Source organism: Cornus florida, unplaced genomic scaffold (genome assembly GCF_030987335.1).
Source record: "Cornus florida cultivar Cherokee Brave unplaced genomic scaffold, ASM3098733v1 CherokeeBrave_3.0.0_Hap2_Chr02, whole genome shotgun sequence".
In the NCBI taxonomy this organism is placed as follows: Eukaryota; Viridiplantae; Streptophyta; class Magnoliopsida; order Cornales; family Cornaceae; genus Cornus; species Cornus florida.
This window is the reverse complement of record NW_026775572.1, coordinates 42,001,190-42,018,494: the sequence shown is the minus strand read 5'-3', so window position 1 is coordinate 42,018,494 and position 17,305 is coordinate 42,001,190.

Below are 17,305 nucleotides of genomic sequence, written 5' to 3'. Positions count from 1 at the left end.
TCCATCGACCTTAGGCTGGATCGATCCAACTGGTTGAGCTTTTTGGGAAAAGACAAATCTGAGATATTTTGGGAGATATTTTTGGGAAAAGGACAAAAGTGGTTAGTGGGTGGTACAGCTGTGGATAGGATCAATCATTTGAATAAGGACAAAAGTATTCGATCGATCGAAGGGTGGTGTTGGATCGATCGAACTTTGGGCCTTTTGCTTTTGGGTCAAAGCTTGGATCTATCTTAAAGTGTTGAGATCGATCAGTATTCGATCAATCGAACCTTGGAGTTAGATCGATCGAACTTTGGTGCTTCCCACCTTTGGCTTCATTTGTTTCTTTCTTTCTCCATTTTGCTCCTTTCTTTGTTTAATCCCAAAATTGCTTCAATTAAGCTCTTATTTGGCTGAGTTAGCTTATTTTCGGGATAAATGCCTGAAAATGGAAATAATACGAAATCAATCTAAAATGGTAAAATAAGATAGATAAAGGTACTAGAATGCCTAAATTTAAGGGGTTTAAATATGCACTTTTCAGCGCTCATCACACCCCCAAACTTAAATATTGCTAGTCCCTAACAATGAACTAGAAAGTAAATGAATGTAATGAACAACTATGCAAGTATGAATCTAGAAAACAATAAATGGATAACGCCACTTTTGTAGGGAACACGATTGCACTTAGCATATCCAACAAGCCTTTTAAACCCCTAGGTTACTGATCGGTTGATCAATCATACATCAACCTTCGCAATAGCACGAATCATTGTAAAATAGGGCTATTAGTCGGGTAAGTCGAACCACTGGGACTACGCTAGTCTAAGGTAACCTAAATGTCTAGAATCATTCTTAGAATGATAAGGGGTAATAAGGGTTATTGATTGTTTGTCACTTATACTATGAATTGAAATATGCATTAATGAAAAACTTGCAAGAATTTAAGAGATGAAAGACGAGTAAAGAAGACTAAGGAAGTGAATCCGCCTCCATCCTTATACACATGCTAGATTAGACCTAAATTAGGGGAAAAACAACATATGATGGTCAATAACTACATAGCAACACATAGTTGCCATGTAAGTAATCAAGAGGTACATTAGGTCTCAAACAAGTATAATCCATCAAAAGGGTAAACATGTTTAGACTACCTAACTAAGGTGTAGCTTATACACGTTTACTTAAATGAAAAACTATCAAATTCTTGACAAAATGATGAAGCACATGGAGCTAGAAATTAAGCATACACCATCAAAGGATTTCCTAAGCAATGGCCTATCAAAGTCACCTATCAATATGCCATTAAATCATTTCATAACCTTGTTTCCATTCTCACCATGTAAACTCAAGCAAAAAGATTAATACAAGACATCACCTAACATAAGATAATGAGCTTGAAGAAATCATCCATACATATATAAACATTCATTACACCAAATGAAGTGCTCTTAGCTATGAAAAAAGACCATAAATATACATTGCAATCCCCCAATATAGACTACCCTAGGACATGCTTACAAGGGAGGGACTTCATCACCTCCCTAGAGAAAGAGTTAGTTACCCATTACTAAGCTAGAAGAAGGAAGAAACTCCATCTTCATGGCCATTTTCGTGCAACCTTCTTGGAGCTTGAACAACACACCTCTTTTGCTCTCTTCTCTCTCTTCTAATCTTGTAGAATATATGATAATGTTTTGTGTGGTCCTTCCTCTCTCTTATGAAGCTCAAGTCAAGGCTCTCTCTCCTCCAAGGAACACCTCCGACCACTTCATAAAGAAGGAAGATGGCATTGAGGAAACCAATGTGCAAGTGGCTGAAATTGAGCCATTTCCGAGTGCAATCTGCCTGATTTTCGAGCACTTGAAGAGCGGTCTCGAGCACTCTAAATTAGTGTAATGTGCAACATGCTCTTCTTGCTCAGCACTGACCTTCTTTGGTAAAACTGCTATAACTTTGTGCCCTAAACTCTGAATGATGATCTGTTTGAAGATTTGGAGAGCTGATTCAGTGCTTTAAAAACTTCATGTTTTGATGAAGACCCAATTCTCAAGTCTAGTTGGTCAAAAATGGGGAGAAAAGCAGTACTTCAGTGCTGCCAGGCAGTTCTATGCACCTCTGTTAAGAAGATCATAACTCTCTACTCCAAACTCCGAATGATAAACCGCTTAAAGATTTGGAAAGCTGATTAAGAACTCTAAATCTTTCATGTTATGATGGAAATCCAGTTCTTGAGTTTGCTAGGTCGAAAATGGCGACAAAAGTCAGGTTCTACTGCTGCCAGAAATTCAGAATTGGCACCCTTTTTGTTCAAAATTCCACAAGGCATCATTTTTGCTTCCTTTTTGCACTTTAACCTGAAAATGTATAAAAACATGCAAATGGAGTTAATCTATATAAAATAATCAATTAATGGACTTTGTTAATGTAATTTAGGGCGCTTGAATATACAGTATTCAGCGCTTATCACACCCCCAAACTTACATTTTGCTAGTCCCTTAGCAAAACCAAAATGCAAAGCTCAGTGGAATGAAAAACATGGGAATGCTATTACAAAAATATCCACCATGGCAAAAATAAGCATAAACATAGCTCAAATACAACTTGAAACAGATAAAGAGTTGGAGACGGGATCATTGGGAAGACTACCTTGCATATATGAAGCATTGATACAAAAATTGGCAAAAACCATTTCAACATGCATGCATCAACATCATAGTCCATATAAATAATTCAATTGTCATCTCTTAAATGGAAATAACTCAAACTCCAGTGAAAGTGAATTGAATTCTCAACATGCGGCTTTTACTTTCTTTTCCAATTCCAAGGCACAAGTTTTCAAATCAATGAATTCCCCTTTACATGAAGTCCCTAAGGCATGATTTTATTTTCAAGGCAACTTTTGTTGCCTGTTGACAATTTATTGTAACTCATTAGCGAAACATAGAATGGTTGTGCAATGCTAAAGTCCCTTAGGCTTTCTAACCAACCTATGTAGCAAGCGTTCGGCCAACAACTCCCAAACCAGATGGCTTTAGGGTGTTAAGTGTAGAGACACTCCAAAGGGCTTAATAGCTCAAGTTGGAAAGGCTACGAACTCTAGCGAACCATGTTTATTACAAATTTTTTGAATGATCGTGCAATGTTTAAGTCCTTTAAGCTTTCTAACCAACCCATGGAGCAAGCGTTCGACCAACAACTCCCAAACCAGACGGCTTTAGGGTGTTAAGTGTAGAGACACTCCATAGGGCTTAATAGCTCGAGTTGGAAAGGCTACGAACTTCAACTGGTCATTATTTTCTTTCTTTCTCATATATTTTTTTTTTTTCAACTTAAATCATGCCAAAGATATTCATCTATCAGGTTCATCAAATCAGATTAACTAGGCCAAGGTCAAGGTTGATCAAGTTGCATGCCTCACAGTTAAGTTTCCAATGTGCATCTGTGCATTGTGAAGCTTATAAGAGTGTAAATCCAGCAAGAATCTAATTGATGCATTTATACAGACTCATTGTATTTGCATGATCACTTCAAATTCAAATTTCTTTATTTTCAAAAATTTCTCAATTGCTTCTATACACAAGGTATTAAACATATGCTTTGTCTCCGACAAGTTCCAAGTTACACTATCATTGCTTTTCAAAAATATGATACCAAAACTATGCCAAGAATGCTTTGATGCACCCCCAAACTTGAACGACACAGTGTCCGCAATGTGGGACAGGGATATAAGTTAGAGACCAAAATGACAAAGAGTATAAAAAGGAACAAAAATACCCAGGGGGAGGAAACGGCAGGGTGAGAAGAACCCCCAAACTTGAATTGGATTGCGCAACCTGGAGAGTATCACGAAGAACAAAAAGAAACAACCACAAAAAGCATTAATAGCACAAGCATAAATATAGAAAAATAATGTACATAAAGTTAACAGAAAAGAGAGAATTTGCATTTCAAAAAGAGTTTTTACATGATTACAAAAGAGCTGTACATAGATCATGTCTACTAGAGACAGCAAATTCTGAAAGTTTAAAAGGAAAACAAAAGATACAAGAGAAATATGTACATATGAAAGAAAAAGATAAGGTCCAACACTCGCAACAAGCTACGGGCCAGAGGGTAAACGGGCGAGGATGGAATGGAGGAAAGATTGAGTCTTACGCCGTTCGGCGGAAGCCAAATGACGTTCCTCAGCTGCGGCACGGCGGTCTTCAGCAGCAAGACGACGATCTTCTTCGGCACGTGAATAAGTCTCACACAGAGTCCGAGTGTACGCGGACAAAGAATTCTCAAAACGATCTAGCCGCTCATGAATACCGGCAATGCTAGCCCGGATGAAAGCCTGGTCCTGCTGAGAGTCAACCGGAGGCTCTACCTTTACAGCGGCTGCTGCGATGGAAGCATCCTCAGAATGAGGAGGAGGTGGAGCTTGGATGAACAAGGGGGCAGCAGGCTGAGGGGTACTAGAATGGCTAAGAACATTGATCCACCGGCGCTTGGTAAAAATTTTAATCTTTTCGCCTTTTGGTTCATGGGGAGGAACAACGAAACCCTTGTGCTGAAGGAGCCGAGTGATGAAAAACGGTAAAGGCAATTTCTGATTTTTAACTCGCGGAACCCGTGTATTATGAGCGTCATGCCAAAACTTCTTAAATGTGGCAAATGAGCTCCGGTATGGAGAACCATTAGCCTTGGTCCATGGCATATAAGGCTTGCAACAGGAGGCCCCTACGCTCGGTGCTATGCACCAAAGGGCAGACATTGTGCTTGAAAATAGTGTCAATGAACCAGAGGCGTTCCGGAAGATTGGTTTTGCGGATAAAAGACCGGGGCCTATTAGGATCGTCAACATTGCAAATGGCAGCGACAATCTGCTCCATAGTTAATGTATCCGGCTCCTCATATAAAGGGAGATTCTCACGATTGACAATGTCATCGGGGCACTCAATGGGGCAACCAGAAACCTGAATGATGTCAGTCATAGTGAAAGCATAGGTGGTGCCATCAATGGATGTAGTGAGAGAAATGGGTGGCTCTTCAGGGCATTGGAGATTCTGGTAGAAGAGGCGCACTACACGGGGGTAGGCAACCCTGGCAAGGGGCGCGCAAATGTGCTACAGACGCCGGTTAGTCAATTCAGCTACAGCCCACGAAGTTGTGGGTAGAATATCAAAGGCATCCGTGAGCGGAAAAGAAAGCTCGTAGTTGAGTTGTTTGTGATCCCAAGGATCACGTGGTCGCTCACGATTGACAGCACGGGCACCCGCAGAGGGTCTAGGAGGGCGAGAAGGACCGGCACGAGACATTTAGAGAGGTGGACTTGGTTGAGGACTTTCAGCGAACACCTGGCGTGCACCACAAAAAGGAGAAGGTGAAAATAAGTGGGATGGATGATGAAACCCAAAAAATTTTGGCCCTACAATTGCAATAACTACTCCCAAACAATCACAAATCTCCATTACATGCAAGCCCATCCTCCATTTATACCAAAAATGTGAAAGAGGAAGAGAAGGAAGAAACTCACCTAACAATGGAGATCCACAGGCCCTATGGCCGTCGGATTAAGTGGTGGGGATGGGTGGAATTTGCCTAGAGGTGAAGAGGATGGTGAGGTTGGTTGGTTTGGGTAGAGAGAGAGAGTTGGTTGCTTGCATGTGGTTCATGGATGGGTTGGTTGGAGGGTGCCGAGAGAAAGGTGGTGTGATGGTGTGAGGGTGTGGTGCATTTTTGGGTTGAGAGGGAGATGAAGTGGGGAGGTTTGGTTGGTTGGTTTGGGGAAGGTGATGAGCCAAGAGAGAGGGAGTTGGTTTGGAGTGGGGATGGGTTTGTGGGTTTAAAAGAAAGAGAGGGAGGAGATTCGAGTGAGAGAGGTGGTTTGGTTTTAAAAGAGAGAGGGAGGCTTGGTTCGAGCACTCAAAGGGTGTCTTCGAGTGCTCGAAAATGGGGCAGTGGGCTCGGAATGTGAGGATGGTGTATTATGCTCCACACTTCGAGCACTCGAAATGGGACTTCGAGTGCTCGAAGTCTTGGCAGTGAGTGAGGGAAAGGTTGGAGGGGTGTAGATTGGTGATGGTGGGTTGTGGAATGAGAGAGAGTTGATGAGGGATGGTGGTGGCTTGCATGGTGTGCATGCATGGTGAGAGGTTGGTGGGTTGGAGTTGAGGTGGCCGAGAGTGATAAGAGAGAGAGAGAAGGTTGAGGATTGAAGGTGCATGCAGGGTGTGGGGTTGCATGGTGGGATGAGAGGGAAGTGAAGGTTGGTGCATTGTGGAAATGGGTTGTTGTGAATGGTTTGCAAGCTGGGGTTGAGAGAGAGAGAAGAAGGAAGGTTGGTGCATGCATGAGGATGGAAATGAGGGTGGTATGGTGTTGGAGTTGGCTAGTGAGAGAGAGAGAAGTGAAGGTGGCCGAGAGGAGGTTGTTTGCATGGGTTGGGTTGGCTTGTGGGTGAGGTAACCGAGATGGTTGATGGGGTTGAGGGGGATTTGAGGTTGACGCATGCATGGGTGCAAGGTTCTGTGTGTGCGAGGTGGTGAGGTGGTGCAAGCACTCGCAAGGGGAGTGAGAGAGAGAAGTTGGGGTTGGTTTGGTTTGTATTTTGAGATGGAGTTCGAGCACTCGAAGCTTGGTCTTCGAGTGCTCGAAATCTGGGTAGTGAGTTGGATTAAGAAGCTTGGGCACTCGGAATGGGGTTGGGATTGCTCGAGAGTAAGGCAGAGAGTTGGGGTCTTTGGGTGAGAGAAGTTCGAGCACTCGAAGTTCAACTTCAAGTGCTCGAAGCCTGGACAGTGAGCTCAACTGATGAGTGCATTTGAGTGCAAGCTTTATAAGGGCATTTGAATATCGATCAAGCTGTTGCATGCAGTGGGCTTGAGTGTTGGGTAGGAAGAGTTCGGATGAATGAAGCTTGGGAGGCAAACTGGAGCACTCAAAGCTTGCATGAGGATTAAAGCAATGCATGAATGCAATGCAATGATGCCTTAATGCAACATGTGAACCTGAACTCTAATATTTCTTGACCATTTCATGCAATGCAAGTTCTTGAACCTGAACTTAATACAATGCAAGTTCCTTTGCATGCATGAATAAACTGTGCATCATGTTGGCATCAAAGCTGCATGCATTATGATTTTGATTATGATAAAAATATGTATATATATATAGATTTGATTATTGATTATTTATTTATTTTTTATTTTTTAAAAAAATCTTGCAACTACTCTCTAATGCATGAAAGAATTTAAGAAACTTTTGAAACTTTTTGCAATTTTCTAATGCATGGAAAAATTGCCAACTTTCAGAACATCACACAAAGCATGGGTGGATGTAAGAAAATTTTCAAACCTTTGCAACATCACATAATGCATGAATGAAATTTCTGGAGAAAATTTTAAACTTGCAAATTCATTCCATTCCAATGCATAGGAAATTTTGAAAGTTTTGTTTTGAAACCTTGCAATTTTTTAACTTTTTAATCATCTCAAATGCATGAAGAATTTTGAGAAAATTTTCAAACTTTTCATTAAAAATGAGAAAATACGCACATGAGTCGCATTTGAAAAATCTAATGAAATTGCTAGAAAGCGATGGAGACTTCCGGGAATGAAAATTAGAGTTGAGAAGGTCTAAGAAAAATCAAATTTTTGGCTTTTCTAAACCGTTTCCCAGAAAATTTGCAAGGCACGAGCAATTTCAAAGAGAAGGAAGCTTGGAAATTGAAAGAATTGCTTCCCTTGAGTTGCTAAATTTAATGTCGATAGCTAGACAAAGCTAGAGCAGGCACTAATCCTTATAAATTGGATCCGTCAAGAGGACTTCCTCAACTTTTTGGGTTAGGATTGTGCCGTCAATGCAAGGCTTAAGCCGTTGGCCATTTACCTTGAAGAGTGATCCACTTGTAGGATCATGAAGTTTGATTGCTCCATGAGGAAAGACGGTAGTGACAATGTATGGACCATCCCATCTTGACCGGAGTTTACCGGGAAAGAGTTTCAAGCGGGAATTGATAAGCCAAACCTTTTGTCCCGAGGCAAAAGACTTCTTGACGATGTGTTTGTCATGAAAAGCTTTAGTCTTTGCCTTGTAGATTTTTGTGCTTTCATACGCGTCATTACGCAATTCCTCAAGTTTATTTAATTGCAACGCACGATTAGAGCCGGCTTGTTTGAGATCAAAATTGAACCTTTTTATGGCCCAATAAGCACGGTGCACTAATTCTACTGGGAGATGACATGCTTTGCCAAAGACAAGTCGATATGGTGACATGCCAATGGGTGTCTTATAAGCTGTCCGGTAAGCCCAAAGCGCATCGTTTAGCCTTAATGACCAATCTTTGCGGTCCGGTCTAACCGTTTTTTCCAAAATGTGCTTAATCTCCCGGTTAGAAATCTCTACTTGACCACTCGTTTGAGGGTGGTAAGGTGTAGCAACCTTATGAATGACGGAATACTTAGCAAGGACGGATTTTAGATAACGATTTCAGAAATGAGATCCGCCATCACTAATGATTGCTCGGGGTGTACCAAAACGACTAAAGATGTGAGACTGAATGAAATGGATCACGACTTTATGATCATCGGTTTTGGTAGCCTCGGCTTCAACCCATTTAGACACATAATCCACTGCTACAAGGATGTACTCATAGCCATAAGAAGATGGAAATGGTCCCATGAAGTCAATCCCCCACACATCAAAAATTTCAACAATTAAAATGTTGGTGAGGGGCATCATGTCTCTTCGGGACATGGATCCAAGTTTTTGACATCGTTCACACGATTTGCAAAAATTGTATGCATCCCGAAACAAGGTAGGCCAAAAGAATCCGCTTTGAAGAACTTTGTTAGCGGTCTTTTTGGCACTAAAATGGCCTCCACAAGCAAGAGTATAGCAAAAATTTAGAATGCTTGTGGCCTCGGTTTCAGGAATGCATCGCCGGATGATTTGGTCCGGGCAATACTTGAATAATTCCGGATCTTCCCAAAAGAAATGCTTGACTTGGGAGAAAAACCGGTCCCTCTCTTGTTTGGACCAATGAGCTGGAATTTTGCCAACCGCAAGATAATTGACAATATCCGCAAACCATGGAAGAGTAGAATGTGAAACTTGAAGAAGTTGCTCATCCGGAAAGGAATCACGGATGGCTGCGAATTTTGAAGATTTCTCAATAAGTAAGCGAGAGAGATGATCGGCGACAACATTGCCGGTCCCTTTTTTGTCCCGGATTTCAATGTCAAACTCTTGAAGTAAGAGGATCCATCAAATTAAACGGGGTTTTGTCTCTTTTTTCGTAACAAATGCCTAAGAGCAGCATGATCCGAAAAGACGATGACCTTGGAGCCAAGAAGATAAGAGCGAAATTTATCCAAGGCGTACACCACAGTTAGCAATTCTTTTTCAGTGGTGGTGTAGTTCAATTGGGCATCGCAGAGAGTTTTGCTAGCATAATAAATGACATGCGGAAGTTTATCCACACGTTGGCCCAAAACCGCCCCTAATGCATAGTCAGATGCATCACACATGATCTCAAAGGGAAGAGACCCATTAGGGGGTTTCATGATTGGGGCGGATGAGAGGAGAGTGCGAAGTTTGATGAAAGCTTCCATGCAAGCGTCATCAAAATTGAACGGAACATCCTTGGCTAAGAGATTACACAAGGGCCGTGAGATTTTGCTAAAATCTTTGATGAAGCGACGATAGAATCCGGCATGGCCAAGAAAAGAACGAATTTAACGGACTAAATTCGGAGGAGGAAGATTAGAGATTAACTCAACTTTTGCCTTGTCTACCTTGATTCCCCGCTTAAAAATGACATGTCCTAAAACAATGCCTTCTTGGACCATGAAGTGACTTTTCTCCGAACTTAGAATGAGATTCATCTCTTTGCATCTTTGGAGCACAAGAGATAAATTTTTGAGACACGAGTCAAAGGAGGAGCCAAATAGGGAAAAATCGTCCATGAAAACTTCCAAGAACTTTTCAACCAAATCGGAGAATATGGACATCATGCACCTTTGGAACGTTGCCGGCGCATTGCATAGACCAAAAGGCATGCGTCGATAGGCAAAAGTACCAAAGGGACATGTGAATGTTGTTTTCTCTTGATCTTGGGGGGCGATTGCCACTTGGTTATAGCCGGAATAACCATCAAGAAAATAATAGAAGTTTTGGCCGGCTAACCTTTCTAGGATTTGATCAATAAATGGGAGTGGGAAATGATCCTTCCTAGTTGATGAATTGAGTTTTCGGTAGTCAATGCACACACGCCACCCGGTGGTGGTTCGTTGTGGCACGAGCTCACCCGCTGAATTTTCAACAACGGTGAGACCGGATTTCTTGGGGACAACTTGTGTGGGGCTCACCCACTTGCTATCAGAGATAGGGTAGATGATTCCCGCATCTAGTAATTTGATCACCTCTTTCATGACCACTTCCTTCATATTTGGATTTAACCGGCGCTGGACCTCTCTAGTAGGCTTTACGTCATCCTCTATATGAATGCAGTGCATACAAATGGAGGGGTCAATTCTTTTCAAATCTGCCACTGTCCAACCAATAGCTTCTTTATGCTCTTGGAGCACCGCTAAAAGGTTGGTCTCGTGGTCTTTTTGAAGGTCCGAAGCAATGATGATCGGAAGGGTTTGCTTTGGACCAAGGAACACATACTTGAGATGGGCCGGGAGCGGCTTAAGCTCAAGTTGTGGTGGAGATAGCAATGATGGGACCGGAGGAGTGGTGGAAAGTTGGGGAAGTGGTTCTTTTGGAATTTTCCAAGGAGGTACATCCATGACAGCATTAATATCAAGCAAGGAATTGACTTCTTGAATGGCTTGATCAACATCAAAGTTTGAGAAGTCAAAATGGGACATGCAAGTTTCAAGAGGATCTTTGCTTAGAACGAAGGGGAGAGATTCTTCGACCACTTCATCAATGACATCCACAAGAAAACAATCATCCTCATTGGAGGGATGTTGAGTTGCATGAAAGATGTGGAGTTTGACTTGCATGTTTCCAAAAGCAATGTCCATCACCCCAGTTCGGCAATTAATTGATGCATTAGCCGTGGCTAAAAATGGCCTACCAAGGATCACGGGAATGTGCTTTTTTGGGTCATGGACCGGTTCCGTATCAAGAACCACAAAATCTACCGGGAAGTAGAATTTGTCCACTTTGATGATAACGTCCTCGAGAATACCTCGTGGATGCTTAACCGATCTATCGGCAAGTTGCAAAACCACGGAAGTCCGCTTAAGATCTCCCAAACCAAGTTGTAGGTAGACTGAATATGGAATTAAATTCACACTAGCTCCTAAGTCAAGGAGGGCCCTCTCGATTTTGCTGTCACCAATGACGCAAGAGATTATGGGGGCACCCGGATCCTTATACTTCGGAGGAGTACTGTGCTGAATGATAGCACTAACATTTTCAGTCAACCTCACTTTTTTTGGCAAATGATTTTTTAGAAGTGCGCTTTTGAGTGCACAAATCTTTGAGAAATTTTGCATAGGGAATGATTTGCTTGATAGCATCCAAGAGGGGCAAGTTAATCTTCACTTGCTTGAAAACTTCCCACATGTCTTGAATTTTACAATTCTTGTTCCCAAAATGTGTCGACTCTTGAAGACGTTGAGGAAACGGAGCTTTTGGCTCATAAGTAGTTTCCACATTTGGGGTGACATGTGTGGGATTTCCGTGAATGGTATTTGGACAAGAATTTGGATTAGAAGAGCTTGAATTTGGATTAGAAGAGTTTAGATTTGGATTTTTCAAAGGAGAAACTTCCTCACTTTTGTCTCCATCGACCTTGTTGTCAACCACTCTACCACTCCGAAGGGTGATGATAGCTTGAACTTGTTCATGAGTCGGCCCACTCGGAGGAGGGGTTTCGTCAATCACATGCATTCCTCTAGGATTTTCAAAAGGTTGAGAGGGAAGCTTACCCTTGTCCTTTTAAAGCAATTGATTCACCGAGTTAGCTATTTGGCCCACTTGATTTTCGAGATTAGCTATGGATTGAGTATGAGAGTGAACCATTTGGAGGGTAGGCTGCAAGGATGTCAAGAGTTGCTTGTTGGCATCCATTATTTACTTATTTAATGATTCCATCATTTGCTTGTTTGCAGCTACTATCTCGTCAGTTGGACACACAGGAGGTTGATTGGAGACATTTGGATTGTAAGGAGGACGGTAGCTTGAAAAGGCTTGGAAAGGTCTACCTTGATATTGAGAAGAGGGCTGATTTTGCCGCCCTTCGTTTTGGAATTGGGAATTTTGTGGGGCTTGTTGCCGCCACGAGAAATTCGGATTATCTCGCCAACCCGGATTGTAGGTGTTGGAATATGGATTGTTCCCGGGCCGCGAGAACATGGCATTAGCTTGCTCTTGGTTGGGATTGGGAAATTGCTCTTGTGTGGGGCAATCGTCCGAGAGATGGAATAGACTAGTACATGAAGCACAAACTGAACTTGCCGAATTTTGAGACAATGAAGGAGGAAGATGTGGTGCCATCAATTGGTAGAATTTATGAGCGATGGCATCCACTTGAGATGATTCCTCCCTTATTGATTTTGGTTGACAAGGGTTGGTGTTCTTTGCAATGGTTGCGGTCGGAGCCCTACGAGAATTATGTTGAAGTGAATTTTCGCTTAAATTCTCAAGTAGGGTCCAAGCCTCATCCGCATTCTTGGACATGAACATCCCACCACAAGAAGAATCAACCAGAATCTATGGGTTTCGGTCAAGCCGGCATAGAAAGTTTGCACTAATTGCCATTTTGGGATCAAATGATGAGCACATTTTCGAAGAAGATCTTGTAGCCTTTCCAAAGTCTCATGGAGTTGTTCTCCATCAACTTGAGAAAAGCTTAGAATGGAACGCCTCATTTGGTTGGTTTTACTCACCGGATAATACTTCTTAAGGAATTCTTGTTGCAATTGAGCCCAAGAAGTAATGGAATTGGGAGCAAAGGAGTTCAACCAATATTTTGCCCTATCCTTTAGGGAGAATGGGAAAAGATGGAGATGGAGTGCATTATCCGGAAAACCTCTCAACCAGATGGTCGAATAGATTTCAAGGAACTCATCAAGATGCTTTATGGATCTTCGTTATCAAAGCCATGAAATGATGGAAGCATTTGGATGGTGCTTGATTTGATCTCATATTGAGCTGCATCGATGTTTGGCATTACTATGCAAGAAGGAGAAGCATAGGTGGTAGGGATGAAATGATCTCTAAGAGTCATTGGTTCTACATTAGGAATTTCAGCCCTTTCATTCCCCGGATTTCCTACGTTGTCCCCTATTGTATTAAATTCAGTTTCAAGATCCCTTGTAAGAGTGGGTTCCCTAAGGTTCCGTCTAAGAGTTCTTTCAAGTGAATTTATATCAATAGGCGAGTCAAGTGTGGGTAGAGAGAGTGACCTACGGCCAAACATCAACAACAAAGCATATATTCAACAACACAATTCATCATCAATACTCCACCTACGATGTTCCCTTTCTCCTCAATTATCAAGACAAAAATAAATGGCCACGACAAGGACCGATGCTTGTACACGAAATTAAAACAAAATAATAGCCTCGATAAGGGCTTCACAAGCTAAATAACACTAAGTTAAACACATGCAAGATATTCATAATTTGAAAGACTAGAACCTTGAAAAACTTACCGGAAGTCCTCTAGACTTACAATTTTCTCAATTTTCCCTCGGCAAGCCTTGAGTTTCTAGAATCTCACTTGCAACACAAAGATGATTAAAATACACAAGGAATATTCACAAAACACGATATTAACAATCAAACTAAAATTAACCCTAGAACTTTGGTCGCTAAACTGTATGCAAGTCCCCGGCAACGGCGCCAAAAATTGATCGGTTGATCAATCATACATCAACCTTCGCAATAGCACGAATCATTGTAAAATAGGGCTATTGGTCGGGTAAGTCGAACCACTGGGACTGCGCTAGTCTAAGGCAACCTAAATGTCTAGAATCATTCTTAGAATGATAAGGGGTAATAAGGGTTGTTGATTGTTTGTCACTTATACTATGAATTGAAATATGCATTAATGAAAAACTTGCAAGAATTTAAGAGATGAAAGACAAGTAAAGAAGACTAAGGAAGTGAATCCGCCTCCATCCCTATACACATGCTAGATTAGACCTAAATTAGGGGAAAAATAACATATGATGGTCAAGAACTACATAGCAACACATAGTTGCCATGTAAGTAATCAAGAGGTACATTAGGTCTCAAACAAGTATAATCCATCAAAAGGGTAAACATGTTTAGACTACCTAACTAAGGTGTAGCTTATACACGTTTACTTAAATGAAAGACTATCAAATTCTTGACAAAATGATGAAGCACATGGAGCTAGAAATTAAGCATACACCATCAAAGGATTTCCTAAGCAATGGTCTATCAAAGTCACCTATCAACATGCCATTAAATCATTTCATAACCTTGTTTCCATTCTCACCATGTAAACTCAAGCAAAAAGATTAATACAAGACATCACCTAACATAAGATAATGAGCTTGAAGAAATCATCCATACACATATAAACATTCATTACACCAAATGAAGTGCTCTTAGCTATGAAAAAAGACCATAAATATACATTGCAATCCCCCAATATAGACTACCCTAGGACATGCTTACAAGGGAGGGACTTCATCACCTCCCTAGAGAAAGAGTTAGTTACCCATTGCTAAGCTAGAAGAAGGAAGAAACTCCATCTTCATGGCCATTTTCGTGCAACCTTCTTGGAGCTTGAAGAACACACCTCTTTTGCTCTCTTCTCTTTCTTCTAATCTTGTAGAATATATGATAATGTTTTGTGTGGTCCTTCCTCTCTCTTATCAAGCTCAAATCAAGGCTCTCTCTCCTCCAAGGAACACCTCCGACCACTTCATAAAGAAGGAAGATGGCATTGAGGAAACCAATGTGCAAGTGGCTGAAATTGAGCCATTTCCGAGTGCAATCTGGCTAATTTTCGAGCACTCGAAGAGCGGTCTCGAGCACTCTAAATTAGTGTAATGTGCAACATGCTCTTCTTGCTCAGCACTGACCTACTTTGGTAAAACTGCTATAACTTTGTGCGCCGAACTCCGAATGATGATCTGTTTGAAGATTTAGAGAGCTGATTCAGTGCTTTAAAAACTTTATGTTTTGATGAAGACCCAATTCTCAAGTCTAGTTGGTCGAAATTGGGGAGAAAGGCAGTACTTTAGTGCTGCCAGGCAGTTCTGCGCACCTCTGTTAAGAAGATCATAACTCTCTACTCCGAACTCCGAATGACGAACCGCTTGAAGATTTGGAAAGATGATTCAGAGCTCTAAATCTTTCATGTTATGATGGAATTTTTGAGTTTGCTAGGTCAAAAATGGTGACAAAAGTCAGGTTCTACTGCTGCCAGAAATTCAGAATTGGCACCCTTTTTGTTCAAAATTCCACAAGGCATCATTTTTGCTTCCTTTTTTGCACTTTAACATGAAAATGTACAAAAACATGCAAATGGAGTTAATCTACATAAAATAATCAATTAATGGACTTTGTTAATGTAATTTAGGGCGCTTGAATATACAGTATTTAGCCCTTATCAGTTACCCCTAGTGGACTAGTGAAGTCTTGTGAGAGTTTCCAGAAATGATACCCACAAACATTAAGTTCATTCTTTCAAAAGAGGTACCAATATTGCAAACAAGCATTGGGAGAAAACTACCTCAAGTATGCAATTTTTCAAATATTTCCAAGCAATCTCCCAAAATTTCAACATCAAGCAAACAAGTATGGTCCTCCACACATCAAGAAAATGATCATGCAAATCAAAACAACTCTAGAATCCTTTTGAGTGGACCGGCATCAAATGTGTTGTTATCTAAGACAACTAAAGAATAAATCACATCCTTACCCTCAAACTAGCACACAAATCTAGTACCGATCATCAAAACAAAGAGTGGACCTTTTATTAAAGCTTTATTGTTCTAGGTGCCCTTATTCTTTTCACTCGATTTTTTATTATTTTTTATTGTTTTTATTTTTATTTTTATTTTTTTTAGGATCAAAGATGGAAGCATGGTGCAATGTGTTGATCTATTAAGCTTTCTAGTGATTAATGAGATCGAGCGTTAGGTCAATGACTCCCAAACTAGATGGCTTTAGGGCATTAGGCATTCAAATACCCCTACGGACTTACAAGCTCAAATTAACTAGGCTACAAATCAAGACAACAACCATCTAATCATTTCTCACTTCTCACCTTTTGGGAGAAAACCTCACTTTTTATTGCTTTTGCAACCTTTTTATTATTTTTTTTTCAATTCAATTATTAACCTAGAGTTTGGGCCCTCCACCTTTCGGCGCGAGAAGTTCAATGCTTGATGGGGCTAGAATCCCGGCTACTTAGTGAAAAAGGGGTTGTTATCCACCTTTATCAAGAATGAAAGTTTTCAATGCACTACTAGCTCAATTGGGATATAACCAATTCAATAATCAACAAAGCATGTACCCCACAAATGAATGTTAGTGTGCGCCTGTGCTAATGTAGAATCTTAGAGTGAATCTTAAAACAATCACAAGATCAAGATGATGTAGACCACAAAGGCAAGCAAGATATCAATCTTTCAAAAAATTTACTCCTAAATGGCATCCATAAGGCATACAAGGAGTGTTGGACTCTCAAGTCAAGCAATTTTTAAATTTTAAGCGATATAATCCTCAAAAGATCAAAATCATAGCTAGATATGGACCAATCATAGAAATATCCCTCAAATACACAAGTTATGCTCAAAATTTTGAACTTAAAACTAACACTGTAAAGCACCATTCCCCCCAAACTTAAATGGCACAATGTCCTCAATGTGCAAGAGAACAAGGCAAAGAGTATACCAGTGCAACTAAGGCATAGAATGATCGGGACTGAAGTATCCAAAGTGGGTGGCATGCCCCCTCCCACCCCCCCCCCCCCCCAAACTTGGGACGAACTGTGGTCCTGAAAATTGGCACTTGGATAAACTCATCAGATAACAAAATGGGATAATTAGTGTACAGTGGACATGCAAGTGTAAATGGGATAAACAGATAAAGAAATGAGAGAGGTATAAGGGTGGTCCTGAAAATCGGGTAACACTCTCACTGAAGTCACTATGATGCACCTGATGGAGTCAAACATACAGATATGAGAATATAATCATATGACATCCATAGTAAAAACAGATATATAAAATAATAAAATACTGGTACATCAAAAGATCTAAGCCGACAGACTGGCTACAAATATAATAATATTGTACAGTGACAAAGATAAAGTATCAATAGTAGAGATGGAT